The following is a 15,869-nucleotide window of genomic DNA, read 5'->3' on the forward strand; positions in this document are numbered from 1 at the left end:
CGGGGGGTTTATTTTTGTCCTTATGGACTTTAGGGAGGTGATAGAATATAGGCATAATAGGATGTTTGACGTACAAGTAGTCAAATTCTTTTTTCGTGATCAATAAATTCCTTAATGCATTTGTCAGTAAGATGTATAATTCTTCCTGAAATTTGGCTGTAGGGTCTTCCTGGAGTTTTATATATGTGGATTGATCATCAAGAATATTTGACGCTTCTTTTAAGTATGCCTCAGTGGTTAATAGAACCACTGCTCCTCCTTTGTCCGCCCCTTTAATAATAATTTCCTTGTCTTTTTTCAGAGTTTTAATGGCCTTTTCTTCTTTTTTTTTTATTGAGAAGACAAGTAAAAATTTGCGTTGTATTATGGCACATTTTATTCATTAAGGTTACAGGTATGTTGAGTATACTGCAAGATATATAGAAATCACATAATCAAAGCATCAAAAAAAACAAAACAAAAAATTCCTCATAAATATCCATACATAAATATCCAATAAAAATGGGGGTATAGAGATAGACAACGTCAAAAAGGGGGACCTCCCTTTTCTAGTTCCGCTAAAGGCCCCCATACACTATGCAATTTTGGTCCGATTCCACGCGAATCTGCCCAAAATCGTATGTGTGTGTGACATTTGATCTGACCCGATGCACGGTCCCGTGTGCATCGGATCAGATCAGGAGGTCGGACGTGCAGAAGGTACAATGATGTCCGACCTCCTGCAGCAGGGGGGGGGGGTAACGGTGACAGTGGGGCGAGCGGCTGTGATATGTCTCTGTGCGTCGCAGCGGGCAGGTGCTGGTAATAGTGGGGCGAGCGGCAGGGATTTGTCCGTGCGCCGCAGCGGGTGGGTGAAATTTGCGTGTCATCCTTGCGCAGGGGCCATGCTAATCTTCTCTGTATTGTTCCAATTTTAGTATATGTGCTGCCGAAGCGAGCACAGTGTGTGCATTCTTAATAATTTGTCTAAATTTCCAATGGTTTATCCTGATTACTTCATCCTCCTTGCAGGTGGACATAAGCAAATCCAGCTTGTTATGTCCGTGCGCCGCAGCGGGTGGGTGCCGGTGACAGTGGGGACGGGCAACGGTGATATGTGTGTGCACCGCAGAGGCTATTACAACTTCATTGAAAAAACATTGTGAAATGACTGTCCGGCTTCCGCTGGGAGGGAGGCCGCTGATTGGCTGAGAGTGCTCTATCTCAAATTTGGAGAAGAAAGAAAAAGTACTCTCCTTTGTTTGGGGGCACGCTTGTCAAAAAGAAATCTTTATGTAATGGTTATAGAATTTAAAACATAACTTTTAATCAAGATATCTAAAAGGCTTAGTAATGGACAGAGACACAAGTACAAACTACATATAACATAAATCAGTGGAAAAAAACACTATTTGGACTCGATTAAGTCCCTCCAGCGATATGTCGCTGGTGTTACTCCACAAATGCGGGTAAATTTTGAGAATATATATCCACTAATGTGGATCAATAAGATACACTGATATTGAAGAAAAAACGCTGGTAGCGAAATGGATTAATTTATCAAAGTGGGTTTCATCCAACAAATTGTATGGTGTGTATCCGTTACGTTTTCAAATGAAACAATAAAAAATGACAATTGGCTCAATCGGCAACAATTTATAATAACAAACACAGAGCTCCAAATGCTTGCGGATAGACAGGTAATGCAGTGGTAGCCACAACAAGAGGGTGATATTGTAATTTTCTATTTAGATTTAAGATGGGTATAGAACTCCACGGTAATACACACAAACACTGCTGCTATGTCGACCGACTAGTCGTAGTCCTAAGTCGACACCGTGAGTGGAGTGTGTAGTCAGTTCGTTTGAAGGGAGTTTGCTGGAGAGGTATAAAGAAATAGCATCTGCTGTCTCTTCCCCAATAAAAAGGTGCCCTGTTGACACTGTTAGTGCAGGGTCCTGCCGAAATTTAATGGGTGGAGATGAGAGTGCTCTCATCTCCACCCATTAAATTTCGACAGACAAATCACCGCCGCCCGGCCCACTGTCACTCGCACCATCCCCCCCGCTGCTGCTACCCGCCCCCATTACCGCCGCTGCCCTCCCGCCTGATCCTCACCGCCCGGCAGCTTCCCGTTTTTTTTTTTTACATGTGATAAATCGCAGGCGATTTATCACATGTAAAAAATGGCACATCATGTGCCAAATTGTATGTGACCCGCCCGGGGAGCTGCCGGGCGGCTCGCAGGAGAATTGGGTCCGACTTGTCCCTTGGACAAGTCGGCCTAATGTATGGGGGCCTTTAGTTGTACCAGGTTGATAGACGTACTAGTTTCCGCATGTTATCTCGCTCTATAGGAGGTAAGATAACAATATTATGGCATCCAAATGTCAAAGAACAAAAATATGGAACGCTTCACAAATTTGCGTGTCATCCTTGCGCAGGGGCCATGCTAATCTTCTCTGTATTGTTCCAATTTTAGTATATGTGCTGCCGAAGCGAGCACAGTGTGTGCATTCTTAATAATTTGTCTAAATTTCCAATGGTTTATCCTGATTACTTCATCCTCCTTGCAGGAGGACATAAGCAAATCCAGCTTGTTATGGCAGAAGATAGGTACCGGTAACTTCAAAATAATTTGCTTAGTTTTCTGTTTGCACAAAAGTCAGATTTTTCATGCAATATATTTTTGTTGTGCTCACTTCTGTGCACGCGAATGTGAACACTAGTGCATATCTCCATAACATGACCCTCTCCAGGAGGGATACATTGCTCTGTTTCTGGACTTCCCTCTTAATGTATGATTGCCATCACCTGTTTTAAACAGGTTAAGTGATAAGAAAGGTGTTTCACCACAGGTGATACTAATCATACATTAAGAGGGAAGTCCAGAAACAGAGCAATGTGTCCCTCCTGGAGAGGGTCATGTTGGGAGATATGCTAGTGTAAGCTAATGCAAGAGAGCCGTATACCCTAATGGGTTTCATAACATGGGAATTCTCAGGAGGAACAGAGGAGTGGACCTTGTTTGCAAAAGTAGGGGGAAACATTGGCGTGTGATGGGGCTGGACGGGGGCTTGCATATGCCCACAATTGCTAACTTTCACACATTCATCAGGACAGAAATCTCATAAAAGAGACAGTCTACCTGTTTAGCTGTAAGTCTATGCAGACAAACATACTATATTCCCATGTTTGCCTACATAAAAAACACTTATATTTGTGATTTACCAAAAAGTAATGTACAAAGGTTGTTTTGGAAGATAATGTTATGTAATTGTAGCATTTATAACTGCTTTAATGCCTGTAAACATTAGAAGATCCCAGTGGGGAGCAGGCTTTGACAAGTGCATGCACACTTTGCAATTCCGCAAAGGAAGGGGGGGGGGGGAGTGACGGTAATGATGCAGCAGCAGCATGACCATCGTTAAAGAGGTCTCCCTCATCCGAACAAGGGAGAAGGTTATTAACGGTGCGTGGGAGCGCGAGTTGCTAACGATGTACATCGTACACACCAGGCGACAGTAGTCTTTCTGAGCGGCATTGTGACCAATATCGTCTAGTGTGTATGGGCCTATATGGAAAATTAAATCAGGTTTAAACTACTCATCTGCAATTTTAACACTTTTTTTTATATGCTGGTTAAAATACTTTAGTTTCTGATAAAGAAATAGATTGTTATAAGCTCAGGTAATCCACTTTAAAGAAAGTACAAAGTATAGATATTGTGAAAGAGATCACATACGCCATACCTCCCAACTTTGTGTGATCAGCCAGCGGGACGCTGAAATTTTCGAGGGGCGTGGCCTATACTCGCGTCTCTCCCGTGAGGCCACGCCCCCATTTTGCCGCTATGGGGGCATGACCCAGAGGCTCTGTGAGCCTCTAGCCATGCCCCCAGCCCCCTGGCTACTGGAATAGACGCTGTGCGCACAGCGTTTACTCCCCGCTGTTTAGCAGCTGACAGGGGGGGACTCCCAACAGCCCCCCCACACCGCGGGACACTGCCACCCGCGGGTGGGACAGCGGGACAGGCCCTGATAATCGGGACTGTCCCGCTAAAATCGGGACTGTTGGGAGGTATGCATACGCTGGATAGAAGAAGCCTGTTTCTATATTGGTAGCAGGCAGACAGCATCAGTCCTGCTGCTGCTCTAAACCCTAATCCTGATGTTCCACATTCACTTCATGTGGAATGATGCTGTCCATGCCACAATATATAAAAAGGTAATGATTATGTTTCCTTTTTAAAAACCCTTGTACGTGTTTTTTTTTATATTCTTTGTTCTGGGTGCACACTATCCATGATCGGCTGACCTACAGTATCTGATCGTTGGTAAGTGTATACACACTTGCCAATCACTCTGCCCCCAGACCGGGAGTTAGGCCTGTCCACCAGCCAATCATGGTCTGGGAAATCCCAGTGGCGGACCGTGTATCTGTATGTATGGGCTCCATATGCATTAAATTTTTATTTTTCAGGTGTGTGTATGTATTTATTTAACTATTTGTACTAATGTGGGGCTACAAGTCCCAGCAGGCCCTTTATTGCCCCTCATGCTGGGACTTGTTGTTCTACAGAAATACACAATAGGTTCTTCAATTTTTACAATTTTCATCAGCCCGATGCCCACTGCCCAGGGGCATCGGGGAAAGCCCCAGGCTTCAGCCTGGGCAGGTAAGTTCTGGAGGGGGAGGACCCCTTGATTGGGGGGGTCCCCACTTCCCCAGGACCCCTGCCCATGCTGACCAGTCAGGGGGAGAATGCTTTGGCTGGGAGGACTTGTATAAAAAGTCTCCCACCTGGCTGTGGCATTACCCTGCTGGCTGGTTGGTCCCAGTGCTGGTTCTTGAAATACGGGGAACCCCTACTCTCTTTGTCCCCCATAGTTTGGGAACCAGGAGCCCTTGAGCCTGGTGCTGGTTTTATAAAGGCCGGTGGAACCCTTTTTGTTTTCCCCATGATTTTTTTAAACCAGGACCGGCTCTTTGAGCCCGAGGCTGGTTATGCTTAGGAGGGGGGACCCCACACCATTTTTACTTTCACATCTTTTTACACAAAATCGCACGTCCGAAAATGCGCACATTTTCATTACTAAAAATCGCACATTTTCATTTCTAAAAATTGCACTATATCGCACTTTTTTTGCTGCAAATTCACATATCATTAAATATAAAAATGTCTGCCAAAAAATTTTGCTTTTAAAAAGTGTGACATTTCGGAAATGCGATAAAATCACATCCTATTAAATGTCACCCATAATCTTTTTTTTACACAACATTTTTTATTTGAAGTCATATAACATATGTGAGCGATTAGTGTATATTTTGCACAGCTGACAAATGTTGGCGCTCTAATGGTTAATATTATTCCTCAGCGGTCACTTGCAAAGCCTACCTTTTATTTTCTTTTATACTACAATTTGGGGAAAATTTACTAAGCTAAAATCGTAAAAAATAGGTGTATTCGTATACAAAAAATACACCTATTTTCTTACAAATTCACATTTTCGGGATTTAGGGGGAAATTTACTAAGAATACGAATACGAAAATTTGTATTCATATTCTTAATACGATTGCATACAAATGCATACGGCTACGTATTTGTATAGGCTCCAATCAGGAGCTGCTAGGCCTCAAGCCTGCCAATAGCGGCATTCGGGAGGAGGAGATGCCGGAGGTTAACAAACATACTCCGACTGCTCCTCCGTGTCCGTCATGGCTCGGGTACAGGCGTTTTTTTATTTTGCCAAGTACGGTGGATGCCCACAGGGAAAGAAGAGGACTGATCCACTACTAGGAGATGTAAGTAGGGTTTGCCTAAACAGGTACCCTTAAAGGATTACTACTGGACAAGGGGACCAATCTTCAATCAAGATAGGTAAGTATGTATGAATTGGCTCTGTGTGAAATAAATATTTTTCTTGTGTCAGTGTGCTTTTATTTAACTATTGTTTTAGCTGTGGAACTATGAGTCCCAGCAAGCCCATTAATGGGTTGCATGCTGGGACTTGTGGTTTTCCAAGTCCCAGTATGCTTTCCAGGCTTGCTGGGACTCATAGCTCCACAGCAAAACCCAATTGTTTTTTCTATTTTTTACACTTGAATCAGCCCGGTACCTACAACCCAGGGGTACCGGGGACAGCACCAGGCTTCAGCCTGGGCAGGTAAGTTCTGGAAGGGGGGCCCTTCATTGGGGGGTCCCTATACCCCAAGGACCCCTGCCCAGGCTGACTGGTTGGTAGGGATGAATGCTTTGGCCGGGGGGACTTGTATAAAAAGTTTCTTATTCTTTCGATGGCATATACATTCGTATTTGTAAATACAAATACGAATTGCCGTATTTTCGGGATAGTAAATCCCGAAAATACAAATTTGTATAAAATAGGTCTATTTCTGGATACGAATACATCTATTTTTTACGAAAATACCTTAGTAAATTTCCCCCTTGCTATCCCGAAAATACATAAATTACTGTTCATGGCACATTCCTATTTGTATTTACAAATACAAATGTATATGCCATTGACAGAATACAAATAGGAATAACCATTCAAAAGAATGGTGATTCCTAATTTACTAAGCTAATTAATGGTAAACTGCTGCTAATTGCCGGCCAAATACACCAGAAAAATACACTTAATTTTCCTGGCTTATTTGGCAGAAGCCTGCACGGAACAGTAAGATACTTGCAGGCTGCAGTGTGAACCAGCCCCAGGCTCAAAGAGCCAGTCCTGGTTTTAAAAAATCAGGGAAAAAAACGTATAGGGGGTCCCCCGTATTTCAAGAACCAGCACCAGGCCCAACCAGCCAGCAGGGTAATGCCAAAGCCTGGAGAATACTTTTTATACAAGTCCCACTGGCCAAAGCATTAACCCCCTGACCGGTCAGCCTGGGCAGGGGTCCTGGGGGAGTGTGGACCACCGCCAATAAAGGAGCCCCCCCCCTCCAGAATTTACCTGGGGCTGTACCCCTGTGCGGTGGGTACCGGGCTGATAAATGGTGTAAAAATAGAAAAAACTATTGTATATTGCTGTGGAACCCCCCTTTAATGCCCCACAAGAGACTTGGAGAACCACAAGTCCCAGCATGTGGGGTATTAAAGGGCCCGCTGTAGATTGTAGAAATTTATAGTAAAATAAACACACTGACACACCAGAAAAATAAAACTTTATTCCATACATAGCCCTCTCATACAGATATTTACTTATCTTGAGTTCGTAGGTCGCTGTCCATCCATCTATCTGTCCTGAAGAAATCTATAGGGATACCTGTGGAAGGAAATTATACTTACAAGGGTCCTCCGCCATAGATCGGTCCACTTCTGTCCATGTAGGCATCCAGGGGGACTTGGCAAAAAAACAAACTGAAACCCGATCCAAGCCGAACTGAGGTAGGAGCCGCACGCTGTCTTTGTTTACATCATGCGGCTCCTATTTTCCGAATGTCGCTATTGGCCGGCTAGCGGCCTAGCGGCTTCTGAGTGGCCAGTTCATTTTAAGGCAATGGTGATTTTTATTCATACATTGGGAGAGCCAAAGATCTCTTTTATGACCTCCATGCCAACTTTGAGGTTGGATTGGTTGAACTTCAAAAACATGTAATTTTCCATTTTTTTTGCTAAATATTTGAAAATTTGTTCAAAAAGTTTTTAACTGAGTTGAAATTTTGCACAGTTGATATTGACCCCAAATTAAACTTTTGGGCACCAAGGCCAAACTTCAGTCACTTCCGTGTTTTTCAACTAACCCTAATGTGCATGTCTTCATACTGGCTTGTGGGTGGGCTCTATGTTTGCAATTGTGGATTTGCAAATAGTTTCATAGAATCATATATTAGCCCCAGTGTGTGCTGCCAATTTCAAGACCTTCTACTAACAGAAAAATCACCCTGATAATCAAGGCGACCAATAAATTGTATAGTGCATACCCTCCAACTGTACCAAATTTGCTGTACAGTACCGTTTTCTAACGGTCTGTACCGGCAAATAAAAAGTGTACTGAATGTACCGATTTTTTATGGCTCTCTCATCGGTGCGCATCCTCTGTTGGGAAGTGGCCTGTGTGTGTCACTGGTTTCCTTCCCTGCAGAGCACCCGGGAGATATGCGTGCTCTGGGGAATTTTGTCCTCTCGCGGCCGCCGTCTGCCTCTACAATCTAGCTCCGCTGCTGTCTCTATGGTAACCGGTGGACGCGGACTGAGCACTCGCAAGATGTGACCCTTCTCTAGAGACGGCAGCTGGGTAACTACCGCCGTGTATAGTGGTGTCTGTATTATATACTGGGGTATTATATATACAGGGGCACCGTGTACTGGAGGTATAATATACATGGGTAACTTGTACTGGGGGTATTACATACACAGGGGCACAATATACAGTGGGTATTATATACAGAGGTTCCGTGTACTGGGGGTATTATATACAGGTGCACCGTGTACTGGGGGTATTATATACAGAGGTAACGTGTACTGGGGACATTATATACAGGGGTAACATATAAATGTGGGGGAAAAAACTGCCCAGTACACATTCGGAAAGGGGGTGTGACCACACCCACTTTACCCATGGTCACACCCACTTTTCCCGTGGCCACGTCCCCTTCCTAAATGTGTACCGATTTCTGCCCTTCAAATGTTGGAGGGTATGATAGTGCATAGGTAGCTTAAGTTTAAGAGGGTCGAGTTCAAACTTAAATCTAAATTGCAGTATAAAAATAATGCTGTCCTGCATGTATAGGCTACTTGCAAAAGCAGCAAAGTAAAAAACAGAAATGTATTTGAACTTCATTGCCACATGTGAAAGTTACTTGTTCTTTTTTGCTTTATTCCCAATTCAGAATCAGGCTCATTAGCTTATACAGTAGTTACCTGAAATATCAATAGCAAAAGAAATGAAAAATGTCTGCATCTATAAAAAGCTGACAGCATGTTACAAATGATTTATTCAATTGCTTAAAAATCGACACAAGTGAGAGACAAGTGGTCAATCAAGTGACTAAACTGAAACAGATTGAAGAGTGTGTATTCCAACTGTGCAAATAAAGTCTACTGTGCTAACACCTGTCCCATAGTGTATATGTAAATGTCTTTCTTTTCTATCACATCTATCAAAAATGTTATGTGGGTTTTAGTGATTTACAATCTAGATAAAATGATGATAATCAGATAGTAACATGTTTTCTTCAATTTATCTTGATGTGATTGATTGTACGGAAATGCAATAGTTCAATCAGGAAAAACTTGGGTTGATCCTAAACCTACAAACCCGATTTCATTAAAATATCATGTTTAATATAGTGTTTTCTGTTTAACTTAACCGCCTGCAAGTGGGGAAATGATAAACATTTTTTAGCAAATGATAATGCGCATATTTAAAGTTTAATGTGCACTTAAGTTGCAACTAGTCTGAACCTTAATGTTCTGTATCAGTGTCTGATGCATTGCAAACGCAATGAGGGGAGGTGTCTTGGCGCATTCACGCAGAAGGAGTGGTGTAGGAGCAGGGGCGGATTGGCCATTATATCTACCGGGAACTTTCCCGGGAGGCCGACGGTAGTGAGGCCGAAAGATGTGCATGCAGCGCAAACAAATAAACAAGTCAAATGTACAGCGAGCTCAGCTCACCTCCGGCTGGGCTGACTGCTGCTCAGCGGTAGGCGGCCTCACTTGCAGGCTCAGCCTCAGCCCAGTCCCCGTGTGGCCCCGCCTCCTCCGGCTGTCACTGGTGGCTGCAGTCGGAGTGGACATTCTTCCCAGAGTGGTCCCGCCTCCTCCCGCCCACTGTTCTCCTCTCAGGCTCTCTCCGTGCGGCGCTGCTGTCCACTGCCCCACCTCCTCCTCGAGTCCTCTATGGTTGTTCCATCAACCACATTAATCGGCGCCCTGCTACTGTATGCGGGACTCGGAGAACAGCGGGCGGGAGGAGGCGGGGCCGCAGGGGGCACTGGGACGGCGACTCGAGAGGACTCGGAGGCAGGGCTTGGAGGAGAACAGCGGGCGGGAGGAGGTGTGCTTGGCCGGGACTGGACGCAGGGTCGCAGGTTCCTGTGTGCAGGTGCCAATGCCGCCCCCTGCAGCGAGACCACCAACGCGCCAGCAGGACTATGGAGCCGGGAGCAGGATTGGGAGCAGTGCCAGTGCCCCATCGGAAGAAGCGGCAAACTGAGGCCCGCCCCGGAGTAGTGGCTGTTTGAAGTCACCATCCCTGGTAAGGCGGTCTCTGTGTGACTGTGAATGTTGGATGGGGGATTAATATATATGGGGGGGGGCGTTTACTGGGTCGAAGTATATATTTGCATATAAATGGATGAGGGTGGAGGTAGGTGCATAGAAACATAGAAACATAGAATTTGATGGCAGATAAGAACCATTTGGCCCATCTAGTCTGCCCCTTTTTTACCCTTCAGGTAAACTCAACCCTTTTTAATCCTTATTTCTTTGTAAGGATATTCATATGCCTATCCCAAGCATGTTTAAATTGTTCTACTGTCTTAGCCTCTACCACCTCTGATGGGAGGCTATTCCACTTATCCACTACCCTTTCTGTGAAGTAATTCTTTCTAACATTTCCCCTGAACCTACCTCCCTCCAGTTTCAGTGCATGTCCTCGTGTTTTATTACTTGTTTTCCTTTGAAGAAAATTTCCCACCTGTACTATGTTAAAACCCTTGATATATTTAAAGATTTCTATCATGTCCCCCCTTTCCCTTCTCTGCTCCAAACTATACATGTTAAGATCTTTTAGTCTATCCAGGTAAGTTTTGTGATGTAGGCCATGAACCATTTTAGTTGCCCTTCTTTGTACACTCTCCAATGTATTTATATCCTTCTGAAGATATGGCCTCCAGAACTGGACACAGTATTCCAGATGAGGTCGTACCAATGACCTATAAAGTGGCATTATTACGTCTTTTTTTCTGCTACTGATTCCTCTCCCTATGCAACCAAGCATCTGACTAGCCTTCCTCATTGCTTTGTTACATTGCCTCCCTGCCTTTAAGTCACTTGAAATAGTGACTCCTAGATCTCTTTCCTCCTCAGTAGTTTCCATTATAGTACCCTTGATACTATATTGAGCCTTTGGGTTTTTGAGTCCCAAGTGCATAATTTTGCATTTTTTAGCATTAAACTGTAGTTGCCATTCTCTTGACCAATTCTCAAGTTTACTTAGATCATCAGTCATTTGATTTACCCCTCCTGGTGTGTCTACTCTGTTGCATATCTTTGTATCATCTGCAAAAAGGCATACTTTCCCTTCAATACCATTTGCAATGTCACTGACAAAGATATTAAAGAGCACTGGTCCAAGTACAGATCCCTGGGGTACTCCACTGGTAACATGTCCCTCCATAGAATGCACTCCATTTACGACAACTGTCTGTTTCCTATCCTGCAACCAGGTTCTTATCCATTTAATTGTTTTATAATCCAATCCCACACTTTCAAGTTTATTTAGCAGCCTGCGATGTGGGACAGTGTCAAATGCCTTACTAAAGTCTAGATATGTATGTATATATGAGACCATCAGTGTATGTATGTATAAAAGTGGTGGTATGAGTGGCAGGGTGTATGTATGTATGAGAGCGGCAGGGTGTATGTATGTACATTATGTATGAGACCGACAGGGTGTATGTATGAGACCGGCAGGGTGTATGTATGTATGTATGAGAGCAGCAGGGACCATGTATGTATGACAGCGGCAGGATGTATGTATGAGAGTGGCAGGGACCGGGTGTATGTATGTATGAGAGTGGCAGGGACCGGGTGTATATATGTATGTATGAGATCGTCAGGGACCGGGTGTATGTATAAGAGTGGCAGGGTGTATGTATGTATGAGAGCGGCAGGGACAGGGTGTATGCATGTATGTATGAGAGTGGCAGGGACCATGTATGTATGTATGAGAGCGGCAGGGTGTATGTATGTATGAGAACGGCAGAGACCGGGTGTATGTATGAGAGCGGCAGGGTGTATGTATGTATGTATGAGAGCGGCAGGGTGTATGTATGCATGAGAGCGGCAGGGTGTATGTATGAGACCGGCAGGGTGTATGTATGTATGAGAGCGGCAGGATGTATCTATGAGAGCGGCAGAGTGTATGTGTATGTATGTATGAGAGCGGCAGAGACCGGGTGTATGTATGAGAGCGGCAGGGTGTATGTATGTATGTATGTATGAGAGCGGCAGGGTGTATGTATGCATGAGAGCGGCAGGGTGTATGTATGAGACCGGCAGGGTGTATGTATGTATGAGAGCGGCAGGATGTATGTATGTATGAGAGCGGCAGGGTGTATGTATGTATGAGAGCGGCAGGGTGTATGTATGTATGTATGAGAGCGGCAGGGACCATGTATGTATGAGAGCGGCAGGATGTATGTATGAGAGCGGCAGGGACCGGGTGTATGTATGTATGAGAGTGGCAGGGACCGGGTGTATATATGTATGTATGAGAGCGTCAGGGACCGGGTGTATGTATAAGAGTGGCAGGGTGTATGTATGTATGAGAGCGGTAGGGACAGGGTGTATGTATGCATGTATGTATGAGAGTGGCAGGGACCATGTATGTATGTATGAGAACGGCAGGGTGTATGTATGTATGAGAGCGGCAGGATGTATCTATGAGAGCGGCAGAGTGTACGTATGTATGTATGACAGCGGCAGAGACCGGGTGTATGTATGAGAGCGGCAGGGTGTATGTATGCATGAGAGCGGCAGGGTGTATGTATGTATGTATGAGAGCGGCAGGGTGTATGTATGTATGTATGAGAGCGGCAGGGTGTATGTATGTATGAGAGCGGCAGGGTGTATGTATGTATGTATGAGAGCGGCAGGGTGTATGTATGTATGTATGGATGAGAGCGGCAGGGTGTATGTATGTATGAGAGTGGCAGGGTGTATGTATGTATGGATGAGAGTGGCAGGGTGTATGTATGTATGTATGAGAGCGGCAGGGTGTATGTATGTATGTATGTATGAGAGCGGCAGGGTGTATGTATGCATGAGAGCGGCAGGGTGTATGTATGAGACCGGCAGGGTGTATGTATGTATGAGAGCGGCAGGATGTATGTATGTATGAGAGCGGCAGGGACCATGTATGTATGAGAGCGGCAGGATGTATGTATGAGAGCGGCAGGGACCGGGTGTATGTATGTATGAGAGTGGCAGGGACCGGGTGTATATATGTATGTATGAGATCGTCAGGGACCGGGTGTATGTATGAGAGCGTCAGGGACCGGGTGTATGTATAAGAGTGGCAGGGTGTATGTATGTATGAGAGCGGCAGGGACAGGGTGTATGTATGCATGTATGTATGTATGAGAGTGGCAGGGACCATGTATGTATGTATGTATGAGAACGGCAGGGTGTATGTATGTATGAGAGCGGCAGGATGTATCTATGAGAGCGGCAGAGTGTACGTATGTATGTATGAGAGCGGCAGAGACCGGGTGTATGTATGCATGAGAGCGGCAGGGTGTATGTATGTATGTATGTATGAGAGCGGCAGGGTGTATGTATGTATGTATGAGAGCGGCAGGGTGTATGTATGTATGTATGTATGTATGAGAGCGGCAGGGTGTATGTATGTATGAGAGCATCAGGGACCGGGTGTATGTATGAGAGTGGCAGGGTGTATGTATGTATGAGAGTGGCAGGGACCATGTATGTATGTATGAGACCGGCAGGGTGTATGTATGTATGTATGTATGAGAGTGGCAGGATGTATGTATGTATGAGAGCGGCAGGGACCATGTATGTATGAGAGCGGCAGAGTGTATGTATGTATGTATGAGAGCAGAAGGGTGTATGTATGTATGTATGTATGAGGGCGGCAGGGTGTATGTATGTATGAGAGTGGCAGGATGTATGTATGTATGAGAGCGGCAGGGACCATGTATGTATGAGAGCGGCAGAGTGTATGTATGTATATATGAGAGCAGCAGGGTGTATGTATGAGAGCAGCAGGAACCAGGTGTATGTATGTATGAGAGCGGCAGGGTTAGGGTGACCAACTCATCCCTTTAATCCGGGACACACATTAATTACACAGGTTCTGTGGCAGTTTAAAACCATTTCTGGAGTCTTGAGGTGTGGCAGTTTTAAAACAAGTGAAAGCCAGCCACAGAACCTGTGTAATTAATGTGTGTCCCGGATTAAAGGGATGAGTTGGTCACCCTAGGCAGGGTGTATGTATGTATGAGAGCGGCAGGGTGTATGTATGTATGTATGTATGAGAGCGGCAGGGTGTATGTACAGTATGTATGAGAGCGGCAGGGTGTATGTATGTATGAGAGCGGCATGGACCAGGTGTATGTATGAGAGCGGCAGGGTGTATGTATGTATGTATGTATGGATGGATGAGAGCGGCAGGGTGTATGTATGTATGAGAGCGGCATGGACCAGGTGTATGTATGTATGTATGTATGAGAGTGGCAGGGTGTATGTATGAGAGTGGCAGGGTGTATGTATGAGAGTGGCAGGGTGTATGTATGTATGAGAGCGGCAGGAACCAGGTTTATGTATGTATGAGAGCGGCAGGTACCAGGTGTATGTATGTATGTATGAGAGCAGCAGGGTGTATGTATGAGTGCGGCAGGTTGTATGTATGAGAGCGGCAGGGTGTATGTATGTATGTATGTATGAGAGCGGCAGGGTGTATGTATGTATGAGAGCGGCAGGGTGTATGTATGTATGAGAGCGGCAGGGTGTATATGTATGAGAGCGGCAGGGTGTATGTATGTATGTATGTATGTATGAGAGCGGCAGGGTGTATGTATGTATGAGAGTGGCAGGGTGTATGTATGTATGTATGGATGAGAGCGGCAGGGTGTATGTATGGATGAGAGCGGCAGGGTGTATGTATGTATGAGAGCGGCAGGGTGTATGTATGTATGAGAGCGGCAGGGTGTATATGTATGAGAGCGGCAGGGTGTATGTATGTATGTATGTATGTATGAGAGCGGCAGGGTGTATGTATGTATGAGAGTGGCAGGGTGTATGTATGTATGTATGGATGAGAGCGGCAGGGTGTATGTATGGATGAGAGCGGCAGGGTGTATGTATGTATGAGAGCGGCAGGGTGTATGTATGTATGAGAGCGGCAGGGTGTATGTATGTATGTATGAGAGCGGCAGGGTGTATGTATGTATGTATGTATGGATGAGAGCGGCAGGGTGTATGTATGTATGAGAGCGGCAGGGTGTATGTATGTATGTATGTATGTATGAGAGCGGCAGGGTGTATGTATGGATGAGAGCGGCAGGGTGTATGTATGTATGTATGAGAGCGGCATGGACCAGGTGTATGTATGTATGAGAGTGGCAGGGACCAGGTGTATGTATGTATGTATGTATGTATGAGAGTGACAGGGACCAGGTGTATGTATGTATGTATGTATGAGATCGGCAGGGTGTATGTATGTATGTATGTATGAGAGCGGCAGGGACCGGGTGCATGTATTTATGAGAGCCGCCATTATTGATTTGTAGCCGCCCACATGAGGCCACTGCCAGAAATTTTCCAGGGCCACTTTTAGTCCCCAATCCGCCCCTGTGTAGGAGTGTTGGTGAAAGTGGTTGTGTACACAGATGTTCCAACACTCACTAAGGAGGCCATACTCAGATGGAGAAACTGCACCTGCCATAGGGCTGTGGTGTGACCAATAGATTTGTCTAATGTGTTCCCAGCTGTGAATGCTTCTGTGTCCACTTCTGAATCACCTAAGGGTCTGGCACAGCAGCGACATATCATTGAATTGTTTCTTGTGCTATTTCTATGGTAAGAGAGATGCCATTCCCATTGTATTGGTGACTGTAGCAGCTCCTCGTGTCCATTTCACATTTCTATCCACAGTTTTTATCCGTTCTTACTGCATGTGTCACACCGGGTTGT

At 45.1% G+C, this 15,869-nt stretch overlaps 1 non-coding gene and 1 pseudogene across 1 annotated transcript; both read right to left on the reverse strand.

The window, feature by feature from the left end:
• Positions 1–855: 855 nt before the first annotated feature.
• On the reverse strand, positions 856–941 carry LOC146045500 (U6 spliceosomal RNA; annotated as a pseudogene).
• Positions 942–2,378: 1,437 nt separating this feature from the next.
• On the reverse strand, positions 2,379–2,485 carry LOC146045487 (U6 spliceosomal RNA). Its single transcript, XR_014465449.1, has one exon. It is a non-coding gene; the product is annotated as a U6 spliceosomal RNA (small nuclear RNA).
• Positions 2,486–15,869: the final 13,384 nt, after the last annotated feature.

Source organism: Crinia signifera, chromosome 1, assembly GCF_055691185.1.
Source record: "Crinia signifera chromosome 1, ASM5569118v1, whole genome shotgun sequence".
Lineage (NCBI taxonomy): Eukaryota > Metazoa > Chordata > Amphibia > Anura > Myobatrachidae > Crinia > Crinia signifera.